Below are 5,938 nucleotides of genomic sequence, written 5' to 3'. Positions count from 1 at the left end.
CTGCTTTTTGAGGGTTTTTAAAACTCCATTTCAGGAGCTGGATGGGGTCATTAAGTAAATCCACCTTGTAAAACGTGGCCGTTCTCTCCTTTCTTATGGGGGCGGGGGGGGGAGACTCTACTTTATTGGGCTTTCCATCCCAGCGCCTTACCCAGGACGGCTGGTGTGACGCTTGAACTCCAGCCAGAGGCTCTGAACATGCCGGTGGCTCCGGCCACAGTCCCCAGCCACCGTCACTGCTGCTTCCCTCCAGTGACAGTCCCACGATACCGAGTCCGAAATGCCCGTTCTCTCCCACAGGCTAACCATTCCTGCGCTTGGCACATAAGCCCTCCTGTCTTTTACAAACTTGAGAACCGAGTGCGTGAAGCCGTCCTCTTCTTCACTTTGAGCGTCGTCAGAGTCGCAGCAAGCTGGGCCTCCCTCAGATCATTTCCAGGGCTCAGTGGATTGGGTTCACTCGTCTGAGGACCCCCGGATTCCTGACAAGCATCTGGATCCACGGAGGCCCCCTGGAAGGATGAGGGGACTGGTCATTTGTTCAGTCTGACCCTCGGGGCTCACTCAGACTGGACGGTTTGAGAAGTAGAGTGGGTAAATGGGCTTGGAGGTGGCCATCCGGTATAGCTAGGCTGCCAAACAAAGCTCATGACCCGCTAACCTTTCTGTGGAGTGCATCGTGTGAGGAAGGCAAGGTGCCAGTCTCTCAAATCAGATCTTCTGCCTTAATTCTCAGGAGATCCCTGTTGAGTGGAAAGATTGTCATTTCATGGCTTACGACACTGTGGGGGAGAGTGGGCGTAATTGCTCAAAGTCACACATCTGTTAAGTGGGTTTGCTTCGACTTGGACTCAGCTGGGTCCAGAGTCCACCCCTTGATGGAGGCCCGGCCCCATAAGGAGCAGCCAGATCTACGTCGGCAGCCCTGGGAGGAGGTGCTTGGCACATAGGCCATACTCAGCATTTTGTTGGAAACATGAATGACTCTGCTATGCTGCTTTGAACATATATCAGTCCCTTTCTCAGAGGCGAAGTCGAAATCACTCATTAAACATGGGGGCTTCCAATTGGACCGTGTCCTGGGCAGGTAGGAGTGGTTGGGGGTGTGTGAGACAGACAGGATGTTCTCACGCTCCTCAGATGCCTGGTCATAGGTAAGGTAATAGAATAGGAACACCTAAACCTTTAGCTCCCAGGCGAACTCTCTGTGAATGTCAAGTCCAATGCCTCCATGCAGCCAGCATCTATGTTTCTCATTGCTGCTGTAACAAATTACAAAAAAAAAAAACGTGGTGGCTTATTGTGGCCCAGATTTATTCTCTTTACACGTCTGGAGGCCCCAGGGAAGAACCGGTTTCCTCGCCTTTTCCGGCTTCTGGAGCCTCCTGCTTCCTTGGCTCATGGCCCTTCCACGTGTCATGCCATCCTCTGGCTTCCGTCCTCACATCTCAGATTTCTCATTTGTCAAAAGGGAGTGGCTGTCCCTCCCCCTGGAGAAAGAGGTGGCATAGAGGGGTCCATCCCCTGCCGCTCCCAGGTTGGGTATGCAGCACGAAGCTGGGGAATTTTTCCGCTACGCAAACTGAACGATGCCCACCTAGAGCTCGGGACGCCATCTTGGTTTTATCTGCCTCGGGCGGTAGTCCGCCGAAGTTGGACCCACTGGTCGCTGTCCACTCTGACACCGAGGTACTGGCGTAGGAAATACAGAAGCACAAAGATCCCCTCCCCCAAGCCCAGGGCAGTTTCATTCACAAACTCTAATCTCACAGGGTCACTGGGGGTTCCTTGGACCCCCAGGTGAGGTGAGAGTGCGATCTTTTTCATTTCGTGTGAACATCTTGAAACTTGCAGGGGGGATGGCTTCACGCAGGAAGGGCAGAGAGGAAACCCTCTTTCTGTGTCTTCTTGATACTCAGGATTTGTCTGTAATGGCAGGAGTAATAGAATGCTCGAGATCCTGTTCTGTGTTCTTAGTCGAGTCTGAATGATGGCCCTTCACCCACATGAAAGTGCTTTTGGAATCGAACTTCAGAAACTCTGGTGGGTGACGAGCAGGACATACCTGGGTAGCGAACAGCCTTCTCTCAGCTCCTAATAAATCGTACGTGCAAGTGAGCTTCTGATCCGACTGTATATGAGTTCCTCTTCTAGAGGCTTACTCTCTCCGTGCCTGAGAACAAATTTGGACTGCAGATCTCGCTCACCGGTTGGGCAGGTTCTGATGCTCAGTCCTAGGCTCAGAAGAGAGGAGACAGGAGGGCCGTGCCTTCTTAATTGTATCAGGGCCTGGAGCTGCCACTGGGGCTCTTTCAGCGTGACTGGTGGCAACACGAAGGGGTGGAGCTTGAAGCCCGATCTTCCATGCTGCCGCTCGGCCCATACCACATCCCCAGGTCCATCAGAGCTTGACCCTCCGTTTTGTGGGGTAGACAAGCCATTTACTTCCGCAGCTTGTCCTTTGATCTCCAGATCCAACCCAACCCTCCGCTGCTTAGCGTGTCCGTTCAAAGACGAGGAAGGGAAGGCGGCACCATCTATGCCGGGCCCGCCTCCGTGTTCACCAGCGGCTCTGATGAAGGTAGAGGTTTTCAGCTCCCGCAGCGTTGAAGATGAAACTTGGGGATTAGGTGTCTCTGCTTTCCATTACCACAGATAGAAGGGCTGGCGGGCTGTGTGTCCCCACAGCCAGCTGGCTGGACAAAGGTGAAAGAAGAGGAAAGAAGGAGGCACGTATCGATCCGCTGTTTCCGTCACCCTGGTCCTCTAAGGCGTGCCACTGGCCAGCCCTCTCTGTCATGACCCAGGAAACTGAAGCTCTACAGGCATATCTGAGTTACCCAAAGACACAGAAAGGCCTGTCCCCGAGGGCCTGTCCTAGACTGCGGCAGAGCTGGTATATCTGTCCTCAGCCTTAACAGTACAAAAGGGAAGTCTACAGTGTAAGCCTTAAACTTAAGCGAAATGCCGCTTGGCTTACCACTGAGGAAAAGGTGTTTCATATCTAGATGAAGATATCCCTAATGAGAGATGTCACCTTGACTTCACGTCTAAAAAAAAAACAGTTCCCATTTATGTCAATGGAGGTCCCATTTGATGCCTTAGAGCTGTACTTTGCACCCATCAGCCACTGAATTTACTGTCTGCAATGATGTGACCAGAGAGCCCCAGCTCGGCCCTGGAGTCTCGGTGGATTTTCAGTGAAGACAGACGGCCACAGTGCAGTGAGAGAAGATGCTCACGACGAGCTGATGTTTGCAAATCAATACAATATGTCGGCTTGCTCGGAACTTCCCCCATTTTGTTAAGGATTACGTTTCTACATGGTTTGCAGACTAGATGTTAATCAGTGGCTGTTGGCCAGAGAGGGCCAACCCTACCAGCAAACAAATGCGTGTAAGATGCTGGAGAACGAGCAAAGAGGAATAAGTACGCGGAAGCCTGGAGACTATGAAACCCGTTAAGGACTCAAAGGTCATTTTGTTCAGGGCAAAATCCTTGCGCGTGGTGCTGACACTTTGCCCTCTGGTGTTTCCAGAGCTTAAAGGATCAAACTCGTCCACATGAAATATGGAATGTTTGATATAGAAGCCCCATGCAGCCCTTCAGCCCAACCTCTGCCCTATAATTAACATGGCTTCAGCTTCCCATTGGGTACCACCCTGCCTGTAGCTCGAGCTTAGGCATGGCCTCGCTGAACTTATGGACGGGCACTTCCCGAGGATGTTTAAAGAAGGCTTATATGTAATGAACCAAAATGCAATGCTCATCAGTCCATAGCTGATTTTAAGCCATGTGTAGGCAGTGAGTTACCTTGCCCTTCTCCACGTCTGCAACCAGTTCTCAGTGGCAACTGAACTTCTTTGCCATGTGTAGAAACCCCACCAAGGCTGACCTGAGAATGTCCCTGTCAAGATGGACTGCTATCTAAAGGAGGGTGAACTGTGATCTTCCACTTAAAAAAAAAAAGTTTATTTTCCTGGAGGTTGATGGGGTAGAGTAGGATTTATTTAGTGGGATGTTGACTTGAGAAACCATGAGAAATGGGTTATGGATAGAGAATGGGTGACTGAGTCAAGAAGGTGAAGTTTGCCTTGGATCCGCCTTTGTCCCCTCTAGCTGACCCCCACCCATTGCCTTTTAGTATCTGTCACCATGATGTTGAGCTCCTGGGAGTGTCCCTCATTTAGCTGCAGAACCCCAATGCACGGAGGTCCCTGTACTCTGGGTCATGTCAACTGATCTTCCCTCCCGACTCCATGCTAGTAGCTAGCCAGAGCCGACACATTCTCTTGGACCTAAGGAGTAGATGACTCTTAAAGGCTTAAAGTTACCCTTCTTTGTTGAGCTCTGCATGCCAAAGACTTTTCAATTTATTTTTATTTTTGTGATTTATTTATTTTTGTCTCAAGTTTTTATTTAAATTCCTGTTAGTTAACATAAAGTGTAATGCTGGATTCAGGAATAGAATCCAGTGATTCATCACTTACATGTAATACCCGGTGCTCATCCCAACAAGCGCCCTCCTGAGTGCCCATCCCCCATTTAACCCATCCCCCACTCGTCTCTCTCCATCAACCCTCAGTTTGTTCTCTATAGTTAAGACTCTCATATGGTTTGCCTCCCTTTCTTTTTTTTACCCCATCCCCTTGTTCATCTGTTTCATTTCTTAAATTCCACATGAGTGAAATCATATGGTATTTGTTTTTCTCTGACTTATTTCACTTAGTTTAGTACACACTCTAGCTCCATCCACGTTACTGCAAACGGCAAGATTCCACTCTTTCTGATGGCTGAGTAATATTCCATTGCGTGTGTGTATACATATACATACATGCAAAAGTACTTAAATCAAGTACTTAAGCCCCAGGGGAATTCTATTCTTGGGCAAAGGGACCCTTTGGCGTCTTTCAACACCTATCAGTGCAATTTATTGAATAATATTATCAGCTAATGTGTAAGGTGGTCTCCAAGTCTGGAGACATAGCAGGTATTTTATCATGTAAGGAAATTAATATCAGTAAATCATTGATCCATCCGCCCATGTTTCTAGGCTTGGTGGCCATGCTGCGAACTGAGCACTTACTATGTGCTTTCCATATTTTCTGACTTAATTATCCCAACGGCCTAGGATGTAGATATTATTATTTACCATCCCTGCTTGACATAGGTGGACAAAGAGGCTTGGTGGCAGAGGCTGCACTGGGTAACCAGACTCACAGCTTGTGAGAGCTGCGTTGCTGTGTTCTACCCTCCCACTGTGAGTAGCCACCGCTCCTCAACCCAGATCAGGAGCTGAGGAGAGGACACTGTGCTCGTGTGTGCGCGCGCCTCCCCCCCCCCTCCCCACCCCCCCACCAGCTGGTGGACCAGCAAGATTCATTCAGCTTCANCTGCCCCCGGAGTGCTTTCCATTGGTTCTGTGGGTTGAGCCACTGTCCCGCAGTTTCTCTCTCAGGGAGCCTAACCATTGAACCCTGTCTCCCAAGAGGTGGAATCACTCGCCCAGGACCTCATGGCAGGCAAAGGTCAAAGCCGCAGTAGCGACCCACATCTAGGGAGCTCAGGGCTGCTGTCCCATGGGAAAATGGTCTTGGCCGAGGCACGCTGGGGTTTAGATTCCGTTGCTTGTCATGGGGAGTCTTCAGGAGCCTGGCATTGTCTCCAGTGTAGAAACCCCAGCTTTAAAATCCCCTTCCACGGACGGAAGGAGCGTGCAGCCTCTTGCTTGTATGACCTGTGAAGAGTGGTCTTTTTCTTTCAAACTGCTTGCTTGCCCACACATTGAGCGGGAAACGGGTTTTCAGGCACGGCTTGGAGACTTGCCGCCTTTAATTATATATAGCTGGTAAAACTCAACCAAACTAATCACAAAACACTCGGTCCAATAAAAGAACCCACTTTTTATAATGGAGAAATTAACCAGTGTTGAGCAGTA

Source organism: Crocuta crocuta, unplaced genomic scaffold (genome assembly GCF_008692635.1).
Source record: "Crocuta crocuta isolate KB4526 unplaced genomic scaffold, BGI_CrCroc_1.0 scaffold32, whole genome shotgun sequence".
In the NCBI taxonomy this organism is placed as follows: Eukaryota; Metazoa; Chordata; class Mammalia; order Carnivora; family Hyaenidae; genus Crocuta; species Crocuta crocuta.
This window is presented reverse-complemented; position numbering follows the sequence as displayed.